The sequence below is a fragment of the Telmatherina bonti genome (genome assembly GCF_933228915.1).
Source record: "Telmatherina bonti genome assembly, chromosome: 1".
In the NCBI taxonomy this organism is placed as follows: Eukaryota; Metazoa; Chordata; class Actinopteri; order Atheriniformes; family Telmatherinidae; genus Telmatherina; species Telmatherina bonti.
In genome coordinates this window covers 8375227-8403221 of record NC_136619.1, presented here as the reverse complement: position 1 = coordinate 8403221, position 27995 = coordinate 8375227, and the positions used below count along the sequence as shown (strand labels likewise).

General features: G+C 43.0%; 1 long non-coding RNA gene across 1 annotated transcript; it reads left to right on the top strand.

Moving 5' to 3' along the window:
- The first annotated feature begins 1065 nt into the window (after positions 1-1065).
- LOC306756638 lies at positions 1066-4183 on the top strand. Its single transcript, XR_013771326.1, has 3 exons — positions 1066-1449; positions 2852-3362; positions 3497-4183. It is a non-coding gene; the product is annotated as an uncharacterized lncRNA (long non-coding RNA).
- Positions 4184-27995: the final 23812 nt, after the last annotated feature.

The window sequence follows — 27995 nt, the reverse complement described above, 5'->3', positions numbered from 1 at the left end:
AGACTTACGGGTTGTGTGTTAAAATTGTCATGCAAAGGCCGATGTAGGTTAAGAAGAGCGTGATCTATTAAATCAAAGTTGTTAAAATCAGTCGGTACAGGATCCGCGCTATTTTGAACGGGCTGATCGGCTTGAAACGGAATAGATGGGTTAGCGAACGCCGCTGGAATCTGATTGAGTGAATCTAACAATCTGTTTATCTCTTCCATGATAGTACAGGAGTAGAAAATGTCACACCTTTACAGCTTACCTTTGAAGCATGTTACCCAGCGTAGTTAAAACTTCAGACAGTGTACGGCTCAGATGCAGGAATGTCTCCAGCGTGTCTCCTCGGCGTTCGTAATTATCCCTCCTGCTGAGCGGATTCCGATATGTCAGAGACGTCCAACGTGGACGTCCGCGGTTACGCCGTCTTTCCGGCGCTACATTTCAAGACAAAACGAAAGATAGATGATATATAAAACTTCTGTTAATAAAACAATGATATGTTAATAAAATAAAATGCTACGTTACTAATGTTATTACAACGTAGTTTCTGAAAGCCGGGTCTCCTCCTTCCGGCAGGAAGAGCGCGCCTAGTTCCTGTGGAGAGAAGCCCAAAAAATAAGAGTTCGGATAAAACTTTATTTATTTATTTTTTTCTTCCTATGAGAAGATATCTTTTTTAAATTTATTTTTATTTTGTGGGGCTTACTTCGATTCGTGCCGATGCTGCCTGTCGGTGCAGAAGTCCTGATCTCCTCCGTTTGAACTTCTAACAATAAAATAATAATCATTAAAATTAATATTAATATTTTCATTTCTATTCAGATTCAAAGACTTACCTTGACCAACACTGGCAGCGCCGTGTGAAGCGGCGTCCGGTGTTTCTGAAAACGTATCAAGAAGACATATTTGTATATATTTCTAAATAATAATAATAATAATAATAATAATAATAATAATAATAAGAGTCCAAAAAAAAACTGACCTTGTTTTACATGGGACGCGTCGCGAGAAGCGTTGGTTTGCGTCTCTGGAGAAAAAAAAAAAAAAAAAAAGAGAGGAAAACATAATCTATTTTACTTCCAAAGGTGAAGTAAAAGACAGGATGCGTCGCCAAGAAGTGACGTAACATGCACGAGGTTGTTTGCAGAAGCTTATTGCAGCGGTGACTTTTGAAAAGAAATAATAAATAAATAATATTACCTATCGTGCATGTAGTAATGGCTTCCGATTGTTCACAATCAATCCGTGGAGCTGAGCCCTCATCTCCGGGAACCGGACCCTCGACGACCGGACGTCTGCGGAGCCTGTTGACGACTTGACGGATTGCCGGGATGCTAGCCTGTATGCCAGACCGGTCCGGGGCTGATCCAGACTCTTCAAGCTGAGGAATGGACCGGATCACGCCGGGACGTATATTGTCCTCTGGTTCCGGCAGCCGGGCCGCTGCTCTAAATAAATCTGGTGAGTAAAGCATTTGGAAAACAAATATTTTAAATCATGATATAATGACAGACGCTACGTTTTAAATAAGAAAAGAAAGACGTACCGTAATCTGTTTGCGTAAGCGTTATTCCCTCCCATTCATCAAAAAAATCTGGTAAAGGAAAAAAAGCAAATAATTTTAGTTAAAAAATAACTTTTAGAAAAAAGATGAATCGTTGATTTTAATACTCACCTGCCCCAAGATCGTTTCTCGATGGAGGCGAGTGGATCTGTGCGATCGTTATAATTTCTAAATACCGGATAAATTAAAGTTAATCAGTAAGTCTGATAAATGAAAAGCCTAGACATGAAGAAGTTTTTTTCCCTACCCCGTGACATGGTTGCGTTGTGAGGTTGTCTCTCGGAACGAGGTGATTTTTAGAAGTGACTAAAGGACTGGTTTTATATTTCTTTTGGAAACGTACATCGATAATTTGTTTCTCTGTTTTTTTTCAGATAAGAAGCAACCGTTGTTGACAGGTTTCTTGACCGTTACGGGGTCATTAAGCAATAAAAACTCATTTTTGACACAGAGAATGTTTTGTTTGTATTATCTCAGCTAACAGCTTGCTGACACTTCTCTGTAAGTTATGTATGTTTACCACACGTTTCTGTTAAATATATGAGCATCCATAGGTTAAAAAACCCTTTCTCTTAAACATGGACCAGGTGTCTGATTTTTAAAACTTTTTTCCCGGCTACGGGGGGTCATTAAGCAATAAAAGCTTACTTTGAGACAGAAAGAATGTTTTGTTTGTATTATCTCAGCTAACAGCTTGCTGACACTTCTCTGTAAGTTATGTATGTTTACCACACGTTTCTGTTAAATATATGAGCATCCATAGGTTAAAAACCCTTTCTCTTAAACATCACATTTTTTTCTTCCGGCTACGGGGGGTCATTAAGCAATAAAAGCTTACTTGGCGAGAGAGAGAATGTTTTGTTTGTATTATTTCAGCTAACAGCTTGCTGACGCTTCTCTGTAAGTTATGTATGTTTACCACACGTGTCTGTTAAATATATGAGCATCCATAGTTTAAAAACCCCTTTCTCTTAAAGAAGGACCAGGTGTCTGATTTTTAAAACTTTTTCCCAGCTAGAGGGTCATTAATCAATAAAAGCTTACTTTGAGACAGAAAGAATGTTCTGTTTGTATTATCTCAGCTAACAACTTGTTGCCACTTCTCTGCAAGTTAACCCAAGTGTTAGAGGATTTAAACAGGGACAGTTAAAGGAACTTTTTTTCTCTTCCTTCAGTAAAAAACAGACTCAAAACGCATGAGCAGCAGATAGACGCGTGTAGAAAAAAGGTACTCGTTTTATCAGTTAAAACTCTACAAATATCATAATAAGTTAGCTTTTTTTTTTGCTCTTCTTTCAGACCAACAAGAGAACACATGTCCCACCACCGAGGGGAAAAAGGATTTTGCAGACTGAAGGAGCAAAAACAACGTTTTTTCTTTTCCCATCCATTTATTAGCACTTTTTTTTTTTTTGCTAACACTTCTATTTTTTTACTTCTCTTTTTGCATTTATCATAATAGTTTAATTCTTCTTCTTTTTTTCCAATAGTTTATCAACGCGAAAGTCACTGAAAACACACCAACAGAGGGTCGTAAAAAAGCCTGCTGCAGACAAGAGGGGGTGCTTGCCACACGGGCCAGTAGAAGAGCGGGGGTGTAAATACAAACAGACTCAGAGAGGATTTTTGCAGCCAGCAAAAAAACTTTTTTTCACTCTTCCCACCCTGTAAACTCTGTTTATACTACTTTTTGCATTTCCCATGATAAGTTTGCTCTTTTCCAGTAGACCCAAAAGACTCAAAGGCGAAAAACCACGTCTCATCGCTGAAGAAATACTGATTGCATCAGAGTGACACGCATATGGAGAAGGTAAGGGATTTTTTTTGTTTTTTCCCCAAAACTTTCTTTACCTTATTTTATTACTCTTTCTCTTAGACGTTTTTTTAATTTTCTTCTTTTTTTTTTTTTTCCCTTCCCCCCCGGACCCCTCTTTATACCTCTAGACTCGTTCGGACATGCCCCTAACATGTCCAGGCACACCGCCCAGGCATGACGTACGTCCAGAAGACATGTCCGGGCATGTCCAGGCACACCGTCCAGGCATGCCGTACGTCCAGAAGACATGTCCGCCCAGGTATGACGTACGGACATACGTCATTTCCGGACATCACGTGGTCTAGGGACCGCCGCCGGATGACCTCACTTCCAGACATCACGTGGTCCAGGGACCGCCCACGGATGACGTCACTTTTAGAGCCACGCCTGGGAGGAGGGAGATGACGTACGGACATACGTCACTTCCGGACATCACGTGGTCCAGGGAACGCCCCTCACCCAAGTTACGCCCACTTATGACGTGGCACACGCTGATTGGGTCACAGAGGGGGAGGGACTTCCGGTTCATTAAGATACGCCTACTTATGACGTGGCACACGCTGATTGGATCACTGAGGGGGAGGGACTTCCGGTTCATTAAGATACGCCCACTTGTGACGTGGCAGCTTCTCATTGGATCATAAAGGGGAGGGGCTTCCGGATCGTTAAGCCACGCCCACTTGTGACGTGGCAGCTTCTCATTGGATCACAAAGGGGAGGGGCTTCCGGATCGTTAAGCCACGCCCACTTGTGACGTGGCAGCTTCTCATTGGATGACAGGGGGTCATAAATCATTTTTGACATAAAGTGGGTCCCTTCTTTATTGGTGAGTGTTTGAATATGATGAGGGTCATGCAGATTCCTTTGATTGGTGCTGTTGTTCAGTTGCCTTCAACTGTGTACTCTACAGTCCACAAGCTACAGCCTAAGAGGAGTCATGATATAACTGAGTAGTATAATGTGAAATGCAATGTCACTATTGATGTGGAAAAATGAGAATGTTATAATTTGACAATAAAGGTAATTTAAAAAACCACATAAGCAAATTAAAGTCATTGTTTACAATGATTTCAACAACCAAACACAAATTTTTACTGTGACTTTGAATTTATAGTTTGTCAAGTCAAATTTTTTAGCTGGTTTAAAAGTCTTCACCAGTTCTCAGTGTCTGGTTATATTATGGTCCTGACTCCCTTTTTCTTTGAAAAAATATCAAGTCAGCTCATTACTTCTTAACAGTACCTATTAATAGCGCCTAAAAAAGAAAAGTGTTCCTATACATGGCCGCTAGATGGCACTCTAAGACCAGAAATGAAAAGAAACTTTAGGTTATTTACATAACCCCGGTTCTCTGAGTAATATGAGTGAGATGTCTCACTATGGGATGCACGCCTCTGTGCAGCTCTCAGAAGCATTAATCTCATTACGCCAATCCTGATTGGCTGGTGAACGTGTCCGTCCGCATCAGGTAGTGCCATCTACCTTAAATAGCTCATGCGGACGGCACCACCTCATTCAAGATAAGCACCTCTTCTCACTCGCCCAAGCAAGAAGGGTTGTCTGGTGAGACATCTCACTCATATTACTCAGAGAACCGGGGTTATGTAAATAACCTAAAGTTCTCTTTCATAATATTTCGCTCGATGTCTCACTATGGGATGTGGTAGCTCCCGTATTGCCAGACAAGCTTATCCAGCGTCCACCAACCTACAGGAAAGAGTCCTCAGGACGTCAAAACCGCGCGTGCTAAGCACGGGGCGGAGACATCCAACATGTAGAACCGGACAAAAATGAGAGGCGAGGACCAACTCGCTGCGGCACAGATGTCCTGAACCGAAACTCCCCTAAATAAGGCCCATGATGCGGCCAAGCCCCGAGTCGAGTGTGCTCGCAGGCCCCCAGGAGGCTGCAAACCCTGACTCGTATAGGCCAGAGCGATTGCCTCCACCATCCAGTGGGACAGGCGCTGTTTCGTGACGGGCTTTCCCTTATGAGGAGTAACCCAGGACACGAACAATTGATCGCTCCTTCTGAAACTCTTAGTCTTATCCATGTAAGTGCGGACTGCACGAACTGGACATAACGACCTCTGTTCTCCCGCGGAGAGACCAAAGGCGACCAAGTCTATGGGGGAACAGGAGCCCACCACCTTGGGCACAAAAGCCGGGTTGGGTCTCAAAATTACCCTCACATCACCCGGGAAAAACTGAGCGCACGAAGGATGCACTGAAAGGGCATGGATGTCGCTAACCCGTTTCGCTGAAGCCAAAGCCAGCAACAACACTGTCTTGAGAGACACGTGTTTCAAATCCGCTCCTTCCAGAGGCTCAAAAGGGGGACCCTTCAACCCTTCCAAGACCACGGCCAATTCCCATGGCGGGACCAATGGTCTGGATACAGGAAGAAGCCTACGTGCTCCTTTCATGAAACGGCAGAGCAGCGGATGTTGGCTTGCCGTCAGCTTTCCAAACCCCACGTGGCAGGCAGCAATAGCTGCCAAATACACTTTAACCGTGGAGAAGGCTTTCCGTTTGTCAATCAGATCCTGTAAAAAAGACAAGATCGTCCCCACCGAGCACTGAAAAGGAATGTGGCTGTACTTGCACCATTCCTCAAACACCCTCCATTTACAGTCATACAATGACCTAGTGGAGGGGGCCCGCGCACTCTGTATAGTGGAAATTATGCGCTGTGGGAGCCCCACGGCTGACAAGTTGTGCCACTCAGGGGCCAAGCCCACAGTGCCAGGCGTTCTGGGTGTGGGTGAAAGACCGACCCTCCCCCCTGCAGCAGCAGGTCCCTGCGCAGGGGGAGCTGCCAGGGCTGCAAGCGCAGCAGCTGATATATCTCTGCCAGCCAATGCATCGCAGGCCAATGCGGAGCTATCAATATCAGGTCGTGACCCTGTTCTCTCACTCTGGACAGAGTGGGAGGTATCAATGTCAGGGGAGGGAACGCGTAAAGAAGACCGGGCGGCCAGGCGTGCGCTAACGCGTCGATGCCCAGGGGAGCATCCATGCTGCGCAGGGAGAAAAACATCGCGCACTGCGCGTTGTCCTTGGAAGCGAACAGATCCACAGTGGCCCGACCGTAACGGACCCAGATCTGTTGCACAACCTCTGGGTGCAGAGTCCATTCCCCGTAAACCGGCGCGCCTCTGGACAACAGGTCCGCGCCCGTGTTCAGAGCTCCCAGTACATGCGTCGCTCTCAAGGAGAGAAACTGGCCGCAGCTCCAAAGGATCAGTTTGCGTGCCAGCGTGTGTAGCTGACGGGAGCGTAATCCTCCTTGGCGGTTGATGTACGCTATCGCCGTCGTATTGTCCGTCCTGACCAGAACATGATGTCCGACCAAAGACGGAAGAAAGTGTTTCACGGAGAGGAACACCGCCAAAAGCTCCAGGAAATTAATGTGAGTTTTCTGGAGGTCCGCACTCCACAGCCCCCTCACAGGCTGGCCTTCGTGGATTCCACCCCAGCCTGTCAGGCTTGCGTCCGTGGTGATCACCTTCCTGGACAGAACTGGACCCATAGTGACTCCCCGGGTCAGGAAGGACGGAGCCCGCCAGTGGCGCAGAGTCCTGACGCAACTCGGAGTGACCAGCACTTTCCGTGCGCCATGACGCACAGGGTCTAGGCCGGACGAGGCCACCCAAAGCTGAAACTCCCTCATGTGGAGGCAGCCAAGTCGGACTACAAGAATTGCAGAGGCCATCAGTCCGAGTAATCGAAGACATAATCTGAATTGAACAGATTTGTCTAGACGAAAAAGTGCGAGGCACGCCCTGAAAGCTCTCACCCACTCTGCCGAGAGGCGCGCTGTGAAGGACACCGAGTCCAGGGATAATCCCAGAAAGATTATGCTTTGCACCGGAGACAGCCTGCTCTTTTCGGTGTTTAACCTGAAACCCAAGTCCGACAGGTGCCACACCAGAATCTGTGTGTGAGCCCTGGCTTCCTGTTCTGATTGTGCCAAAAGCAGCCAATTGTCCAGGTATGTAGCCAAGCGGACGCCCTGCCGCCTGAGCGGGGCTATCGCCGCCTCTGTGCATCGCACGAACACTCGCAGACTCAGAGACAGGCCAAAGGGGAGTAACAGATCCCCTGGAAGGCAAACCTCAGGTACTTCCTGTGGGGAGGATAAATTGGGATGTGGAAATACGCGTCTTTTAGGTCGACAGAAGTGAACCAATCGTTCTGTCGAACAAGGCGCAGCAGAGATGCATGTGTCAGCATCCGGAATTTGTCTTTCCTCAGGTGTCTGTTCAGAGCGCGTAGATCCAGGATCGGGCGAATTCCAGTCCCCCCCCCCGTTTGGGGACCAGGAAATACTTGGAGTAAAAGCCGCTCTGACATTGTGCGGGACTGACAACACAGATCGCTCCTTTGTTTAACAGGGAGGAAATTTCCTCCTGTAAAACTTGAGCGGTCTCCCCTGGAGCCTGGGAGTGTATAATGCCAGCGAAGCTCGGGGGAACAGTGGCAAACTGCAGCCTGTATCCCCTCGAGATCGTCCTTAATACCCAGGGCGACGCCCCGTGCGTGGCCCATCTCTCCCTTCAGAGGGAGAGCGGAGACACACACTGCAGGCCTCCCACCGAAAGAGAAAACTCCCGCGAAGCGTTGGCGCCCTCTCTTGGTGGAGTAGGGGAGTGACTCATCGGTGGCACTGGGCTTCCCTGACAGCGCAGTGACGGAGCCGAAGCCCCTCCCACACCGGAGAAAGCTGAAGCTTTCTTCCGAGGGGAAGCTGCGGGTCCCGCACCCACGCTGTTCATTCTCACAGCTTTGGTTTTCTTTTTTATTAGCTGCGCCCTCGGCACTCTGCCTGGATGCTGCAGCGAAACACTTTTTATTTTCTTTAATAAAAGTGTGTGTGTGTGTGCTTGTGGACATGAGAGAGGAGCAACCGCTGAAACCTCTTTCGTCCAATGTCCAATTCCCTCGTCTTGCTTCGGCACGGTCCGTGGCAGCAAGGAGGTGGGGGCGTGGGAAAGCCCTGGACGCACACTTGGAAACCAAACAGGTGGAGCTGGCGAACGGGGAACTGCCAGCTGCACCGGTGAAGAGAGCAACTTTCAGGCTGCTCGCTTCTTCTTCCTGGCCTGGAAAGTGGCAGCCTGCACGGGGGGTGCCGGCGCAGTTGCGATTGTAGCCGCTGGTTTCTTAGGCCAGCTGGCCCGACCGGGCTAAATTGGTGGGGCGGGCTGAAGTTTCGGTTGTTTAGGCATTTTAAACTGTGAAACATGGGGGGCAGCAGGCGCAGGGGCCTTGCGCTGCACAGGGGGGGAGGGAACAGGAGGCTTTCGGGGAAGGCAGAGCCGGAGAGCCTCGTCTTCCTTCTTTTTGGCTTCACATCTTTGCTGCATTGAGGCCAATGCTGAGCCAAAAATTCCCTCCGGAACAATGGGCATGTCGAGGACGTCAACCTGTCTGACAGGTTGGCAAGGTTGAGCCACCGCGCCCGTTCCTGCAGCACCATAGTTCCCAGCGCTCTCCCCGTGGCCTGGACCGCGCAGCGCTGGACGCGGAGACACAGGTCGGTGATGACCGGAATCTCCTCCCACGTTGCTGGGTCCTGGGTTTGTCCAAAGTCCTCACACAGCTCAGCCTGATACGCTGTGAGCAGGGAGAGGACATTGAGCGCTCTGGCTGAGAGCGCAGCCGCCTTGTACGCCTTTTCAGTCAGGGCTGACTGAAAACGGTCAGTTTTGGATGGCAGGCTGGGGCTCCTGGAAGACACTGCTGACAGCCTGGGGTAAGGTGAGCTGCCACGAGTGGCTCCATTGGAGGCATCCGGAGCAGGCCCAAGCTCTCCATCGCCTCACAGTCGAGGGATGAGGCCCCGGGAACCGGGCTCCTGCTGCTGTACGGGCGGTCCCTCCACGAGCGCGTCACCTCGTCCAGCAGCTCCGGGAAGACGGGGAGAAGTTGTTTTGCCACACTCTTAGCTGAGGGTAATTTCTTCCCTTTGTAGCGGGACCTGGCGGTCTCCGCTACAACAGCCGGCCAGGGGATAGCCAGACGGGCAGCAGCGTGTTTACACACGTCAAGCATGTCCGAACTGGGGAGGGGAGAAGCTGGTGTGCTACCCTCACCTCCATCCCGAGTGGTGGTGGAGGCCGAGGCCGTTGCAGCCCGGGCCGAAGTACTAAAGATGTCGTCCTCCTCCTCGTCCTCTGATATGAGGAGACTCGAGGCGACATCTTCATCTTCTCCATAGTCCAGGTCCAGGACGTCTTCCTCCTGTGGGGGGTCCGTGGCCAGGTCGAGCTGGGAGCCCCAGCTGACACTGGCCTCCGGTACCACTACCGCAGTGGACCCGCCACCCCCTCCCCTTTTGACGGCAACGTCGGTGGAGGTGAAATAAGGGTCATGTCCAGACAGGCTAGCTTGGCGAGCTAGCCGTCTGCGGAGACTTTTTACCGTGAACACCGCACAGTGTTGACACGAGCCCGGGACATCTATTGCTAGCCGGGCGTGTTCCAGCCCCAGACAGCACGAGCAGACCTGGTGTGGCTCTCTGCTCGAAATTTTATTCCCGCATCGACAGGAACGGGCCCCAGAGTCTCCATCACCTCTGGTGTGAGGGTTCTTTGCCTCCATTCCCAGCGAGCTGGTGAGCGAGCGGGGAATTGAGGTGGTTAACTGGTGTTCTAACCGTGAGAGCCGAGGAGTTAGCTGGTGTGCTAATGCTCAACAGTAAATTTTATTTTTCGCCGTGGTGAGGCTGAAAAATGGTGACGACCGAGCCATGGTGGGGCAAGGAAGCACAGGAGATGGTCTGGTGTGATCAAACGAAGCGATAAAATGTGCCTAAAGGCTAGGTAGCGCCCGACGACCAAAGCTAAAATGTCAGTCTGCGGACAGTTTAGCTAGCTAGCCCAGACGCGAGATATGCTCCGAGTGAGAAGAGGTGTTTGAATGAGGCGGTGCCGTCCGCATGAGCTATTTAAGGTAGATGGCACTACCTGATGCGGACGGACACGTTCACAAGCCAATCAGGATTGGCGTAATGAGATTAATGCTTCTGAGAGCTGCACAGAGAAGTGCATCCCATAGTGAGACATCGAGCGAAATATTATGAAAGAGAACTCCATGCTTTTCAGTCCATGGTGCTTTTCAGTTCACCAAAAGCAGTTTAGTTCAACCTTTCCCTTTTTTTGTGTGTAGTGCAGCCAGCAACGTCTGTTTGTTACCAACTAAATCAGCAGTTAGTTTCAGCTAAGGCTTTTTTAAATTTTTTTTTTTTTTAAAAAGGAGAGCATGTTATATCAAGTCAGCTCTGTACCTCTTAGTAGTACCTATTGATGGCACCTAAAATGAACATTTACCTCATCGCCATTAGATGGCACTCTAAGACCAGGAATTCAAAGAAACTCCGCGCTTTTGAGTCTGTGGTGCTTTTCAGTTAACCAAAGGATCAATGGCTTCTTCTTCTTCACAGCAGTTTAGTTCAACCTTTCCCTCTTAGCAATCCTGCTGATTACACGCTAATGGAAGTTCTAAAAAGGCATTTTTATGCCAATTTCAAAACTCTTCAATAGTTCTACCAGTACCTTGAACACCTTTACCTTTTTCCACACATGTATATCGGGGCAAAATGTAGCCTAGTGGTTATGAGAATGGGCCTTCGCGCCGGATGTTGTCGATTTGAATCCAAACAGTAACATTTCACCAAATATTTCCACAGAGTAAAACTTATCACCACCTTCCACATTCGTATTAATAGATATAGACTTTTTGTGCAGGTAATTCATATTAACTGCACACATTAGCTTAACCTGAACAATAATATAACAGTACAAAATATCCTGGGTGCAACAACAAGCATACTACCATGATGCACAATGTTCAAAACTGGATTTGAACCCGGCCCATGTAAACCAATGCGTACCTGTGTACCGGTACAGAAAGTGGACCAATCGCTGAACTGCATTTTCTGTTTTGTCCAATCACAGGAACGGATTTTAAAAATTGACAAAAGCTTGAATAACTTGAAAAGTATAAATGTTACAAACACCAAATGTCAAAGGATATGTCTTCTTAATTGGCTGAAGAGTTTGATGTTTGGATGGTTTAAGTGAAACTATAGGTGTAGGAGGAGTAACATTAACATCTTACAGGAAAAATAACTTCATTCCATTTGAAGAATTTTAACTACCAAAATACACTACTCACAAAAAGTTAGGGATATTCAGCTTTTGGGTGAAATTTCACAACAAGCCTAAAATGCATTCAAACCTGTACAGGTGAACTTCATGTGATCTTCTCTAAGCTTTTAAATGCACATGTCCAACTGTTAAATGTTTCAATAAATTTTGCACAAGTTGCTGTTCTATAACAAGGAGCTTAACGGCAAAAATCACGGCAGGTGTGTGATCCTTGAATTGACCGATAAATGTCCTGGTTCAATTAGAGCTGGTGTTTAAACAGTTTTCCTCATCATGCTGTTCACATTTTGACATCATGAGACCAAGACGACACCTAACAATGGAACAACAGTCCCTTGCCATTGCGATGCTTCAAACAGGACGTTCTCAGACAGAAGTGGCCACTGAGCTTGGAGTGTCACAGAGTGTCATCAGCAGGTTGCAACAGAGATATGGAGAGACTGGAAGAGTCACAGAAAGGCCTAGAAGTGGACGTCCTTTGGCCACATCCCGTGCTGATGACCGCTACATTGTGAACACTGCCCTGAGAAACCGGATGATGAATGCCACTCAACTCCAGGCACGTTTAAGAGAGGTGAGAGGCACCCAAGTGTCATGTCAGACCATTCGAAACCGTTTACATCAGCGTGGTCTGCGTGCTAGACGACCTGCACGGGTACCTGACCACGCCACCAGGCACAGGCATCATCGTCTTGCATGGGCCAGGGAGCATTTACGCTGGACGAGGAACCAGTGGGCCTCAGTGCTGTTCTCTGATGAAAGTCGATTCACACTGAGCAGAAATGATGGCCGGCAACGATGTTGGAGACGTCAGGGAGAGCGCTATGCATCAGCCACTGTTGTCACCAGGCGAGCTTTTGGTGGTGGCGGTGTTACAGTGTGGGCAGGGGTGTCCACTTGGTACAGAACTGCCCTACACTTTGTGAATGGTACAGTGACAAGCCCATACTACCTGAATAACATCATTAATCCAGTGATTGTGCCCCTACATGAACAGCACAGGCCTAATTTCATCTTCATGGACGACAATGCTCCTGCTCATCGAGGCCGCATCATCAGGGAACGACTGTTGGAGACTGGTGTACCTCAAATGGAATGGCCTGCACTCTCTCCAGACCTGAATCCCATTGAAAACCTGTGGGATCAGCTGAGCCGTCGTGTAGAGGCTCGAAACCCTGCACCCCAGAACCTCAATGACCTGAGGGCTGCCCTTCAAGAAGAGTGGGATGCCATTCCTCAGGCAATAAGTTGCCTTGTGAACAGCATGAAACGTCGTTGTCAAGCTGTAATTGATGCTCAAGGGCACATGACCAGATATTGAGACGTTCAAATTTTTTGTTGTGGTGTAACTACCATTGTTGTTACCTTTTGTGTTGAATGAATTTTTTGAGATGAGGAAATCAGTAGTGCATCCTTCTACTGAAATGTCTTACTTTTATATTATATCACTGTAGCATGAACATATTGCATTTTCCATAAATTTCACCTGAAAGCCAAATATCCCTAACTTTTTGTGAGTAGTGTATTTGCCTGTTACCGCCCCATAGCATACTTCAAAAAAAAAAAAAAAAACTGAAGTTAATACTTCGTTGAGCAACTATTCAAGACAAACCTCACACAGAGACGACTGTATTTGTGGGAGCAGTCAACACCAACTGGACACTCTGACAGAACAATACAGAGTAACTTGTGCGCACAAACTTACATGCCATGACCATGCCCAACAGCTAACGCTGGATTTGAACCCGTCCCTTGTATACCAATACGTACATGTGTACCGGTGCAGAAAATGGACCAATCGCTGAGCGGAATTCCATTTCGTCCAATCACAGGAACGGATTCAATACATTGCCAAAAACTTGAATAATTTAAAAAATGTACAGGTTACAAAGGCCAAAAGTTGTAGAACATATCTCCTGAATGGTCTGAAGAGTTTGATACTTGAATGGTTGAAGTGAGACAAACGGAGTTGGGGGAGTAGTGTTTCAAAGATTTTGCAAGAAAAGACAATGGAGACCGGGACCGAGACGAACCAGACAACTGCAAACTGGTGCAGAGCTCCGAACCCCCGTTGAAGCTGTTTTCAGCTCATTATGCAAAAACTGACCAATTGCCGAGCTGAATTTTTTCACCATCCAATCTGGATTGGGTTTGAAGGACTTTCATCCAATCACAAGGCTGAATTTATTTTCACAAAATGCTAAATGTCTCAAAAACTACAAAGATTTAAAAAAATAAAAAATTGTAGCACACATTGATTGAAGTGACTTGAACGGTGCAGGACTAGTAGCACGGCAAAAATTGGCAGAATAATATATAATAACTAGAACCAGCCTGTTGAAATAATAGCAAATGTGAATGCCCATTTATTGAACTATGCTGAATGATTGAAATGAAATGGCATAAGTATAAGAAATTGAAAAGATAGCACAATTGAGATTTTTACTAGTTGGCCCAAATAAGGATTCAAACTGATGAACTCTTGCTTTGAAGCACACTGACTTAACTCACTGTTCCACAAGTAATCTTGGTTGCCTCCAGGGAAAAAGCGTTCAAATTTTTCCAATTAGCATGGGAATGTCTTTTATTTCACTTCCAGCTGGGTGTAATTAGCGGGATTGCAAAAACATGTGCGTGGTTCAACTAAACTCCAGTAAACATGTGATAGACTTTCTTGTTCAATGTGAAAAACTTTTTTTAATGTGTTGAAGATTGGGTGTGAGAAGTCCCGGGTTCAAATGCCCAACGAGCCCCTGTGGCACTCTCGTTGTCTCTGCTTGTGGACAAGCAAACAATCAAAAGCAGTGTCTTTAGCATAATGTCATGAAAAGTACTTGTGGCCATCAAAAAAAAGCTGCCAAGCAAGTCCTATTACAGACACTATTGTCTGAGAGCACCTGATCACATTTAAAGGATTATTACTACAATCCCCCTCTTGTCACTGATTATTAAGGTCCTTTCAACCACAGGATTTCATGATGATCGTCAATACCTAATCGAAACTGAAACTCTTCACACAATCCTTCCTTAAGCTTAATGAGCCCTTCATCTCCAAAAGACATAATCAAGCACACAAGTCAAATAAGGGTAACTAACAAGTCTTAGAGACGAGGAAATGCTTGCCAGTTTGGTTACAGTTTGACAACTGACGACATCCTCCTTGTTCCACATAACAACTTTGATCAGTCTGCTGGATTTCAAAGAAAGATTAGAAATGTTCATCCTTCTTTCCATGGGAACAGACCCAGAACAAACACAACCACAATTGTTCAGCTGGTATAGCGCTCTAGGAAGTGGCCTTTGGGCAGGGTTGCACAATTTCACACAATGGACACACGGCTCGTTGGTCTAGGGGTATGATTCTTGCTTACGGTGCGAGCGGTCCCGGGTTCAAATTCCATATGAGCCCTTCTGGCACTCCCATTGTCTCTAATTGTGGACTACAAAAGAACAAATACAGTGTCCTCAGCATAATGGCATGAGAAGTCCTTGTGGCAATCCAAAACAGCTGCCAAGCACAACCTATTACAAACACAATAGTCTGAGAACACCTTAGCAAATTTAAAACATTATCACTAAAATCCCTTCCTTATCACAAAATTTTAAGGTCGTTTCAACTAAACGATTTCATTTTATAGTCAATACCTAATCGGAACTCAAACTCTTCACACAATCCTTCCTTAAGCTTAATGAGAGCCCTTCATCTCCAAAAGACATAATCAAGCACACAAGTGAATTAAGGGTCACTAACAAGTCTTAGATACGAGGAAATGCTTGCCAGTTTGGTTACAGTTTGACAACTGACGACATCCTTCTTGTTCCACATAAAAACTTTGATCAGTCTGCTGCATTTCAAATAAACATCAGAAATGCTCATCCTTCTTTCATGGGAACAGACCCAGAACAAACACAGCCGCAATTGTTTAAGCTGAAATATCTCTTTCCGAAATGGCCTGAGGGCAGGGTTGCACAATTTCACATGATGTACACACGGCTCGTTGGTCTAGGGGTATGATTCTCGCTTTTGGTGCGAAAGGTCCCGGATTTAAATCCCGGATGAGCCCTTCTGGCACTCCCGTTGTTTCTAATTGTGGACTAGAAAAGAACAAATGCAGTGTCCTCAGCATGATGTTATAAGAAGTCCTTGTGGCAATCCAAAATAGTTGCCAAGCACAACCTATTACAAACACAACTGTCTGAGAACACCTGACCACATTCAAAACATTATCCCTAACATCCCTCCTTGTCATGGATTTTTAAGGTCGTTTTCATTCATTCATTCATTCATTCATTCATGAATGAATAAAGTTAATTTGAAAATGAAAGTCAAATTTTTAAGGTGAACTTTGAAAAATAAATAATTGTATACAAAATAAAACAAAGTGAATCAAATGTTAGTATCAAATGTAAGTCCATAGGGTTATATAATTTATTTTTGAAACACATTTTTTCTAAAAATTAATTTTCAATATTAGATTATTTTGCAAGTTTGAGATTTTATTCACTCAGTTTTAGAATCTAGCGATTCAAATTTAGATTTTTTTTTCTGTCATTTTCAAAACCTCATTCACAGTTTCACATTTTTATTTCACTTTGCTCTTTTTATATTTAACTTTCAGATTCCTGTTTTTCAGTTTCAAACTTGTGGCCCTGATGTGGCGTGTGGGCGGGGCTAAAGATAACGGGAATGATTGACAGCACAGCGCAGGAGGCTGACAGCGTTCCCTTCATCATGTTGCCTTCAGGAACCGTAGAAATTGCCATGATTTTTTTTAAACACCTGCTGCACAAACTATTATTCTTCAGTAAATCGAAAATACATCCCGTGGAACCAATAAAGATAAGCTATTAAAGTTGTTTCAGTCATTACTTTATACAACGACGCTGCAAGAGTGTTAAATTATGAGCATTTCTCACAACCACGTCACGAGTGATATTTCCCACGCTCCTCAAACTAACGCGACCGTTATCTCATGGGAAGATGGCGGCCTCTTCAGGTAACGCAGTCGGCACAAACGATCAGGTAAGTGTTTATTTTTTTTTAATAACTGCACCTAGTCCTGATTGTTTGCATCTGTGTTACACAGAGATGAGCAAAGGGAGAAGACAGTTTGTCCATCATGACGATGCTAACGACCACTGTTTTCAGTTTTCCAGTCAGCAGTAGTTTAATTTAGTTTAGGCAAGCTAAGCAGTGGGAACCACTACAAAAGATTTTCCACTTAACAAATTTGTGTGCATAACACACGCGGAAATGTGTAGTTTGTATTAACAAGTGAAGTAATTTAACATTATATCCATTTAACGTAGGAGCAGCTGAAAAGAGAGCTTCTTCAGCGACTTCTGAATAAAGTTTCCCAAGTCTTGCACAGAAAGCCCCTTGATGAGGACTATCTGCATTTTGTTGTCAACCACGAGACGATGCTTTTAAGATCTTTGTCCAACCATGTTGAGATCCCTCAAGATGTTATGAATGCCTTGATGGAGTTGTCAACCCTTGTCAGTATGGAGCATATCGACTCGACCCCATCTCAAGTGCCAGTGTTGGAAGGAGAGCTCGGACGACCTAAATATGATGTGTCTCCTCATCAACTACAGGCACTAACAGAAATGGCCTTATCAGTGCCCCAAATTGCAGAACTTCTGGGAATATCTGTCAGGACAGTAAAACGGCGCTTGCAGGAATATGGCATTTCCATCAAGCAGTGCTACAGTACACTGACTGATGAAGAGCTGTTCAGTTTAGTTAGATCAGTCAAGGCAAGAAAACCACATGTCGGATACAGGATGATGAAAGGAATACTTCACGCCATGGGTCACCGTGTCCAGTGGAAGAGGGTGTCCTCATCAATGCACTGGGTGGACTCTGCTTCAAGAATGACAAGGCTGGGATGTGTAGCCCGCAGGACATATTCTGTTCAAGGTCCTCTTCACTTGGTACATATTGACACAAATCATAAACTTATAAGGTAGGATGATGTTTACCTACAATTTGTAAATGTCCGATGATATTTCTAAATACTGGAATATGTTATTGATTTTTAACAGAGTTGTCTATTGGTACTTAATAAATGAACATTTTTTTCCACAGATTTGGCCTGGTAATGTTTGGAGGGATTGATGGCTACTCAAGAGAGGTGATTTTCCTCTTTCTTTTTATTAGGCAGTTAAAGATGAAAGTGAGATTCTATTCGATTTCAATTCAATTCAACTTTATTTATATAGCGTCAAATCACGGCAATGCCATCTCAAGACGCTTTACAGACAGAAAAAAAAAAACATAATGAAAGCCAATTCATAATCGCCTCTATAAGGAAACCAACAGACTGAGTTGGAGGTCCAACTCAATCTTCCATCCTGAGCAAGCACACTGGTGACAGTGGGAAGGAAAATTCTTCCTTTTAACAGGAAGGAAACCTCTGGCAGAACCCGGCTCAAGGACAGGCAGCCATCTGCCTTATGACATTTTGTTAGGATGTCTGCTAAGCTTGAAATGACTCGAGAGACGGAGCTTCTTGTACATTCTTTATTGCTGAAAAACTTGTACTACGCTTTTACAACCAAAACTACGTGCCTCCACACTTGCGACTACACCAACGTGATGACCTAAAACCTCTGCGCCTTCTTATGACCACCACTAATAAATGGCTCAGTCTGATGGCTTGATCTAAACATTACATGCCTCTGCTGTGTGGGGGGAAGAGGACAGAAAGGCAACAGACAACAGGAACTGCTACTCCCAGCCAGGGAGACCTGCTGAGACAGGAGACATACATGTTAATGATGCAACACTGTTATAATTGGGGGGGGGGGGGATAAAACAGAGAGAGAGAGAGAAAGAAGCTCAGTGTATCAGGAAATGTCCCTCAGCAGTCTAAATCTATAGCAGCATAACTAAGAGATGCTAACCATCCCTAGCTATAGGACTTATCAAAAAGATAAGTCTTCAGCCTAGTCTTAAAGGTGGGGAGGGTGTCTGCTTCCCTAACACTAACTGGGAGCTTATTCCATAAGAGAGGGACCTGATAACCAAAGGCTCTGCCTCCTGCTCGGCTCTTTGACACTCTAGGAACCACAAGTAAGCCTGCAGTCTGCGAACAAAGTACTCTGCTTGGTATATGAGGAACTATGAGGTCTTTGATATATAGTGGTGCCTGGTTGTGGAGGGCTTTATATGTAAGGAGAAGGATTTTAAATTCTATTCTAGATTCAAGAGGCAGCCAATGAAGAGAGGCTAAAACTGGAGTAATATGATCTCTCCTGCTGGTTCTGGTCAGGACTCTGGCTGCAGAAATTCTAGTGAAGATGCTGGTGAAGTGGTTCAACATTAAATTGGCTGTATGATACACTAATCTTCCTGTCTGACAAATTAGTCCAAATATGTTTAGACTTGTTAAGATTACGTGATTAGAAAAGGCTTAGTTAACTACTCCTTTAGAGATATTTTCTTCTTTTGCATTTGAGGGCAGTGGAGGGCAGATTCCAGCTACTGCTTCCTCATGCAACTTACTTTATTTACTTTTGATCTTTTAAATGTGTCAACCTTTTAATTTTACCCAGAAAAAGCTTTGATTAAATTTCCACTGAATCATATTTGTATCTCTAGATCATGTACCTGAGTGCCGCTACTAATAACAAAGCAACCACTGCACTTAATTTCTTTCTTGAGGCTGTGCAAAAGTATGGCTTTCCATGAAGGTAAGAAGATGATTTCATTGTGATTATTTCCAACATTTTACTAATCTGCCAGTTTATGATTCTTCACAATAACCTTGAAACCCTCAGCCAATCAGAGAACAATTTCTGTCAGATAAAGTTCTGTCTGTCGTTCCATTGTATACATTTTGATATGAAAGTTTTGTAATATACATGTTCAGTTGTGAATTGTTCAAATTTTAGTAAAGTGTTTCCAAACTGACTAAACTTAAACTGTTAATCTGTTAATGTGCAATTTATTTTCAGAGTGCGAGGTGATCAAGGGGTGGAAAATGTTGGGATAGCAAGATGCATGTTCACCATCAGAGGCTGTGGAAGAGGAAGTTTCCTGTCAGGCAAGAGTGTCCACAATCAAAGGTATATTTAATATTTTCATAGTTTTCCCCAAGGATTAATAAAACAAGGTTTCATTTGTTTTTCAAGTTAGCAACTTTTGAGGAAACTTTGACATACTTTGATATCATTGAACAGAATAGAGCGCTTGTGGCGAGATGTGTGGATGGCTGTTACAAGCGTACACTATGAGAACCTTCACAACCTTGAAGATGAAGGCCTTCTGGATCCGTCTGATGCTGTCCACATGTTTTGTGTCCAGCATACATTTCTTCCACGTCTGCAGAGGGATCTGGACGTCTTTAGGCTCGGCTGGGATAACCACCCTTTAAGAACAGAGCACAATCTGTCTCCACAACAGCTGTGGACAGTAGGACTCCATCAGAATCCAGTCGATGCTCCAGATGGAGAAGAGGTACAAAATAAAAGAATTAAAAATTCTACAAGCTGTTTCTGAAGTGTGTTTTAAAATGTACACAGGGAAAAAACACAAATATAACAGAAAATAGCACTTTCCTGGTCAATCCTGGTCCTCAGAGACCACCGCCTTGCATGTTTTTAGAGGTAACCTTAGCTAACAGCTAACACACCTGACTAAAATCGGTTCATTGGCAGACTTGCAATGTACACGATGAGCGGTTTATTTAATCTGAACCAGGTGTGCTGGAGTTGGAAGGAACTAAAACATGCAGGGCAATGGTCTCAGAGGACCAGAATTGAGAAATGCTAAGCTAGATCACTCCTTTGGACCGTTCAGAATGAGAGACAAGAAATGAATAAGAAGCCTAAGTGACTTTTTTCCCCTTCACTTTACTTTATTTCACATATGATTCAGGTGGAGGTGTGGATGGATGTGTATGGTGTACAAGTGTTTCTGGTCGTTCACATACATATTACTTATGTTGTAACTTGGGTCCTAATGCAACTGCAGCTCACTCTTGATTGAGACACTCTTGGCAAACACAAAACTTGGCTTAGTGATGCCACTCACGATACAACATGTGAGTAGTTCACCTGTACAAATGAACGCTGGTGATCTGGGGGTTCTGTTCTAGATAGTGGGTTATGTTTAAACTCTGAGTATGCTAACCTCATTGCAGGCATATTTACCATGAACTCTACAGGTAGATTTTTTTTGCTGAATTAGCTGTTTGTAGCAACACGACTCCAGAGATTTATCTGTTGAATTAATACACAATTATTTACGTAAAAGAAGATTTTTTAGAATATTTGTTGGAATAGGATTTTTTTTATCAATGGCTTATCAATCAGCACCATTCTGCACTTACTCTGATGCTCTGGCCATAGATATCCGACATGTACCGTCTATATAAGATGACTTCACAGCAGGATTTGTACTTTGTGAAGAACTCCATTTGTAAATGCAACTTTTCTTAAACATCACTGGTAACACAAAACATTGAGAAGTACAACGGTATCTGGAGTCACTGGGAATGTCGTCACATGTCTGAAATCCTTTCATAAATGTGTGATGATAGAAATCTACTGTTGGTCTCTCTGGATCCAAGCAGACGATGTCTCCTCACCATCCTTTTCATATTGTCATTAGGCAGACGCTTTTTCCCAAAGTGACTTACATGCAATAAGTGATCAATTGACCATAGTAATTAACCTAACGTGCATGTCTTGTGTGTGGGAAGAAGAGCCTGAGAGAACCTACACAAGCACAGTGAGACCTTCTTGCTATGAGGCCACAGTGCCAACTACTACACCACCATGCTGGCATTCTTCCTCCTCCTCCTCCAGTGAAGGAGATCATTCTGCTTCAGTATATTTTAAAGAACCTAATGTGGCAAAATCTGAGTAGTGACAATTCCAACAGCAGCGTTTTCAGCTGTGGTTAAAGTCTCACTTAGATCAGGACACTGTGATACAGGCCCTCTCAAGTCATATTAGATGAGAGAACATTTACTGAAAGTGTTAAAACATATGTATATGGTTTCAAGTTCCAAATGTAAAAATAGCCACTAAATATTTACAAGCCAATGAAATAAAAGCAGATGTCTAATCATGATAGACTACAACACCTCACTAAAAGATTTATTTAAACTAACTTTGTTTCCTGCACATACAGTATGTCTCCTCTATTGGAATTGAATCTAAATATAACAGCTTTTATTCTTTCCACCAACATTTCAACTTATGTTCCAGTTTTAATAAAGTTAAATATCTGAAAAGAGGATCAAATTTCCACATTGACTCAGGAAGCAGTTTTCTTCCATGGTGCTTCATCTTTATTTAGCATCAGCAGCCATTTTCCATTTTACTAAAACCTCTTTGTGTAGCCTCATTCTGAAATAAAAATGTCTCCCTCAAGCTGGGTCAATAACCAGCTTAATGTGCACATCACTTATTTAGTCCATACACTCTGCATTTTGTTTGACTTCTCTGCATAAACATTTCCACACTATCATAGTGTCAGTCTTATGTCTTTCCTACAGTGTTAAAATGTTCAGCTCCATGGCTCTACATTTTTGTTTTCTTCATCATAGGAGATAGAGGATCCAGAGGTTGACATCAGCGAGTTGGACGGGACCAGTGCTGGAATAGTTCTTCCATCTGTTGAATGTCCTCTCTCTGAGCAGGACATGGCAAGACTAAGAGAGACTATTGATGTTACAAGGCCATCTCAGTCACAGGGACGAGAGATTTATTTGGATGTATTGAACTTTGTGCTTAATCATATTTCATAAATCAAAACACTTAATTTTTCCTTTCAACCCAGCAGGTTAGGGAAGTTTTAACATTTATTTGTTGTGATGCAACATGGAAAATGGAATGGCTCAGAAAAACACAATCATCTCATTCCAAACAGCCTTTTTTCCTGTGAAATAAAATTGACAAACTTTTGAACTGTAAATTGTCTATGTATTTTATCCAGTCAGAACGCTTTAGTTGTTAATCTACAACTTAGAAAGGTGCTTCTTTAACTTTAACAACAGTTTACTTAACAGTTGGGTTTTGAGGTTTAACGTAAACCAATGGAAGTCAATGAAAGCAATTTAAACATTGTTAAATTCCTGGCCAAGATGAAAAGCCTCCATCAGAACCATCTTAAATTGATCGTAGGACTTCATATGCTTTACAGGCAGCACGATGGTCTTAGCACAGGCAGATACAACAGGATAGCAGATGCTGTGATTCCCATAGTCTGCACCACAGTCATGGTTAAACTTGATCACCACAGCAAAGTCTTTCTTCTCTGAGGGAAGGAGCGGAATATGACCCTGACCGGTGATCCACTGCAGAAACCTGGCAGGTGTAATGGATCTTGGGCCACTTTCATCATCTAGATGCTCTGGAGTTTCTGGTAGGATAAGATAAGAGCTGATTTAAAATGAGATCTTTAAAAAAATTTTGCATTTTGAACAAGAAAAGTAAAATTTAAGACTGACAAATGATAACTGAATAATGCAGCCATGGCCAGACATAACATCAGGAAAATCCTGAAATTTGACAACTTCCCACTTAACAGAAAATAACCATTCACCTTCTGATTCATACAGAAAGTCTTGCATGAAGTTAATCATCTCCAGCTCGACCTGATGCTTTGTGGTTCCCTTTTCACTCAGGTGAGGGTGAACAGATGCCATGATAAACTCTGCATTGACCTATGATATTAAGAAGCCAATTATTTAATCTTCTATTTTTTTCTGTCACAAATGGTAAATAGTGAATAGTCCATTTTGAGTTTTGAGTACTTACTTTAACATCTTCCCCTGGAACAAAACGAGACTTGCAGATATCTGGGTACTGCTTAATCAGCTCAAGAAGGCCGTACAGCTGCAAACCTTCCCTAAGTTGTTCCAACAAAGGTAGCAATCTGAGCACAGCATGGAGTATAATGGCTCTGTAAGAAAGAAAAGGAGGGGAAAAAACATCCTCTCAACCTTAATTTTATGATATTTCTATACGCAAACAAAATTGTGTCGTGGCATACCGGACAATCAGCTCCTTGTTTTGAACTGAGATAGCTCCTGTGAATCCACAGTTTAAGATCTCATCGGTTAGACCCTCAAACATCTGTTCAGTTGAGGATTCAACCTGATCATTTGACAAAATTGCAAAAAGACATTATGAATAGATTTAGTTATGAGATTAGAGATGCATTCGTGTATTAGGATAGTATTTATACTGGCCATTCAGCACCTGGTCAATCAGTGCACGCAACTGGGAATCAGCCACAGTATTCTTGTCGAGAAGTGTTGGGTCAATCTGCCCATCACAGAGGTAACTGTAAGCCCATGGGCTGAAAAATGCAGGGGCAGGACCTCCTTGAGCCAAACTAACGGCCAGAATCTCTCCAACAGTCCTACTTATAAAAACTAAGCATGAGTGTATTGTTTATATTATCAAATATTACATGAAACACCAGTTTGCCTTTAAATAGGAGTACCTGAAGAGTCCACTATCAAAGTCAGTCAGGGAGTAGCGTGGACTTTTCTGGTGTGGTCCCTCAAAGAAACGAGTCTCAATTCCAGCCACCATTTCTATCAACAGAAGTGTGATATGTATTAACTGTGGTGTAAAACAGTGTTACGTATCACTTTTTATTGTTGTAAAAGCTCAGTAATCAGTGGCAACACAAATTTCTTTCAACTGACCATATATTGCTTTTGTCAGCAATTTTTTACAACTTTAGTAGACCTGAAGAGGACAATGCTCACCTGAAGGGATTGAGCAATTAATATCTTCATAAAAGTAAAACCAAGTCATAATAGTAATATTTTGACACTGTTAGAGTTGTGGTGTTATAACTGTCATAACTCATATATAATGTCACCAATTTGGGAAAAGCCATTCCTTAAATGTAAATATGTGTTGTTGTTTTTTTTTTTATTAACCTGTGAGAAATTCTTTTCGAAGGGCACCAGTGTCTATTCCTGCTTCCCCAAAGAAGGACACCTTCAACGTTGCAGTGGGGAGATTTTTCTTCTGACGTTGCCACTGCAGAAGGCCTCTTTCCAGAATGTTTGTTCTTGAAATGTGGATGTTGTACTGTTTCTCCACATCAACTCTTTGACTAATGGCATCTGTACTTCATTGATACTGATGAGAAACCATAAGTAACAGAATGTATTTCTTTTGTTCAGTTAGACAATGAGTAGTTTCCTGTGTTTAAGTATTTACCTTTTAATATGCTCCTCTTCTTTTTTGTTCTCCTTAACTTCATCCATCATGAGATCATCTTTGCTTCTAATGAATGTACAACGGATGTATTCAGTGTATAAATGTTTCATTTACAAAGAACAGTATTTACGTTCTGGAACGTCATTTGAAGAGCCACACTATCAAATACAGTACCTTTCTCCACATGTGCTTGCATGGATTTCGAGGAGGTGTGGTACAAATTTAAAGTTACAGATAGGACACAGAAGCTTCTACAATACACATATACAGTCAAATATTAATAAGAGCTTAAATGTAGTGATAATAATGCACTATAATAATTACCATTAAGATATTTACCTCTTCATCCAATTCATCTGTGTCAGTGTGCTCTGGGGGAGGTGTCACAGAAACTATTTGAACCTTGCTTTGACATGCCTGAAGCAAATAACAGACAAGTTACAATGGTCAACAATTAAGAATAAAAACATAATGCAATTACATAATATAAATGCATGTACTGTTCTAAGGTATACCTACCTCAGTATCCTCAGCTGAAGATGCTGACTCTCTGCATAGTTTTACATCCATTGTTTTTATCCCAACCTGTAGCTTTGTACAGTAGCCGTCCTCCAGTTAGCCCTTGCATCTTAGGATATTCATTCTGAAGAAGTCCAAAGAACTGCAAAAAAATAGAATACTGCAATGCCTGCAATTATCTTAGAAAACATACAAAATGTAATTATTTATACATTCATTAATTTAACTTTGCTTCACCTCTTCATGGCTCATGTCCTTGGACATTGTGAGATGTCTTTTACCCAGTCCTGCCTGGGCAAGCTTAAACTCTTCAGAGGAAGTTGGTGTCGTTTCCGCATTGCAGTTCAACAGGTAAACACAGAAACTGAAAGGCTTCCATGTCTTTAAAGATGGTATCCCATGAATCTTTGCATTAAATATCTTTCGTTTTCCAAGATAACTTTTATTTACAAAAATTCCTGGGAAAGATCTGAATACAATGAGAAAAGTGAGTAAGATGGAGGCACAGTTAAAATAACAACACAAACTTGTAAAAAAGCATTTAAAAACTGTTCTTGAAAAAAACTCTCTCTATTTTCTGAAACCGTGTCATCTCCTGATCTACAGTAGAAGGTTGCTGTTCCTGCCTTCCTGCTTGTGCTGGCTGGTGGTGTCCCTGAGAAAGGTTTTGAGTGAGCACAGTAATAAGGTTCTGTGCGGCTGCTGCCACTGCTGAACTGTGGTTGGCATTCTGACAAACATACCAGCAAAGACAATCCACATGTAGAGAAAACAGGAGAAACAATTATGAGGCCTGTATAACTAAAATAAATTAGCAATAGCATTATAATGAATACTGCATAAACAAAGATCTGTGAGAGACTCACGTTTTAATCATTATGGGACTTTTTTGTCCTTTTTGTTTTCTGTTCATGTCCTCTTAAAAAGTAAAAATAAGAAAAGACAGATGTAGCCTTCTAACAGTTTTCGGCAGTTTTGTGTTGTGTAGTATGATCAGAGAAAGACCTTGCTGCTATGAGCTGCTCGAAAAATACTGATGGTTTCAAATGAGCTAATGGGTCACCAAAACGTTCTTAACGATGTTAATCATAAATTTAAATATTTGTAATCAAGTAATTTAAAAAACTTTGCATATCTGTGGGGGATGGTCAGCACCCTATACACCCCCACCTATAAAATTAGGATTATGTTAGTGTTATCATTCACATGCTGCCTGTCCATTATCAATCAATCCACGAACTCGAGCTGATGTCTGCTGATGAGAGCAACCGGTAGCTAGCCTGCCTAATGGCAGCTATTTAACATGTTATATGGCAATTAACCCAAACAATGGCATGAACAAGCAGCGGCAAACGCAACAAGTATTTGAATTTCTCCTTTCACCCACACAGATGCAAACAATCAGGACTAGGTGCAGTTATTTTAAAAAAAAAAAAAAAAAAAAAAAACAAAAAAAAACACTTACCTGATCGTTTGTGCCGACTGCGTTACCTGAAGAGGCCGCCATCTTCCCATGAGATAACGGTCGCGTTAGTTTGAGGAGCGTGGGAAATGTCACCGGTGACGTGGTTGTGAGAAATGCTCATAATTTAACACTCTTGCAGCGTCGTTGTATAAAGTAATGACTGAAACAACTTTAATAGCTTATCTTTATTGGTTCCACGGGATGTATTTTCGATTTACTGAAGAATAATAGTTTGTGCAGCAGGTGTTTTAAAAAAATCATGGCAATTTCTACGGTTCCTGAAGGCAACATGATGAAGGGAACGCTGTCAGCCTCCTGCGCTGTGCTGTCAATCATTCCCGTTATCTTTAGCCCCGCCCACACGCCACATCAGGGCCAAAAGTTTGAAACTGAAAAACAGGAATCTGAAAGTTAAATATAAAAAGAGCAAAGTGAAATAAAAATGTGAAACTGTGAATGAGGTTTTGAAAATGACAGAAAAAAAAATCTAAATTTGAATCGCTAGATTCTAAAACTGAGTGAATAAAATCTCAAACTTGCAAAATAATCTAATATTGAAAATTAATTTTTAGAAAAAATGTGTTTCAAAAATAAATTATATAACCCTATGGAATTAAATTTGATACTAACATTTGATTCACTTTGTTTTATTTTGTATACAATTATTTATTTTTCAAAGTTCACCTTAAAAATTTGACTTTCATTTTCAAATTAATTTTATTCATTCATTCATTCATTCATTCATGAATGAATGAATGAATGAATGAAAACGACCTTAAAAATCCATGACAAGGAGGGATGTTAGGGATAATGTTTTGAATGTGGTCAGGTGTTCTCAGACAGTTGTGTTTGTAATAGGTTGTGCTTGGCAACTATTTTGGATTGCCGCAGGGTCTTCTTATGACATTACGCTGAGGACACCACATTTGTTCTTTTCTAGTGCACAATTAGAGACAACAAGGGTGTGCTTCAAGGGCTCGTCCAGGATTTGAAGCCAAGACCTGTTGCACCCAAAGCAAGAATCAGACTCCTAGACCAACGAGCCGTATGTGCATCATTGTGAAATTGGGCAACCCTGCCCAAAGGCCATTTCGTAAAGAGATATTTCAGCTGAACAATTGCGGTAGTGTTTGTTCTGGGTCTCTTCCCATAAAAGAAGGATGAACATTTCTGATCTTTCTTTGAAATCCAGCAGACTGGTGAAAGTTTTTATGTGGAACAAGGAGGATGTCGTCAGTTGTCAAACTGTAACCAAACTGGCAAGCATTGC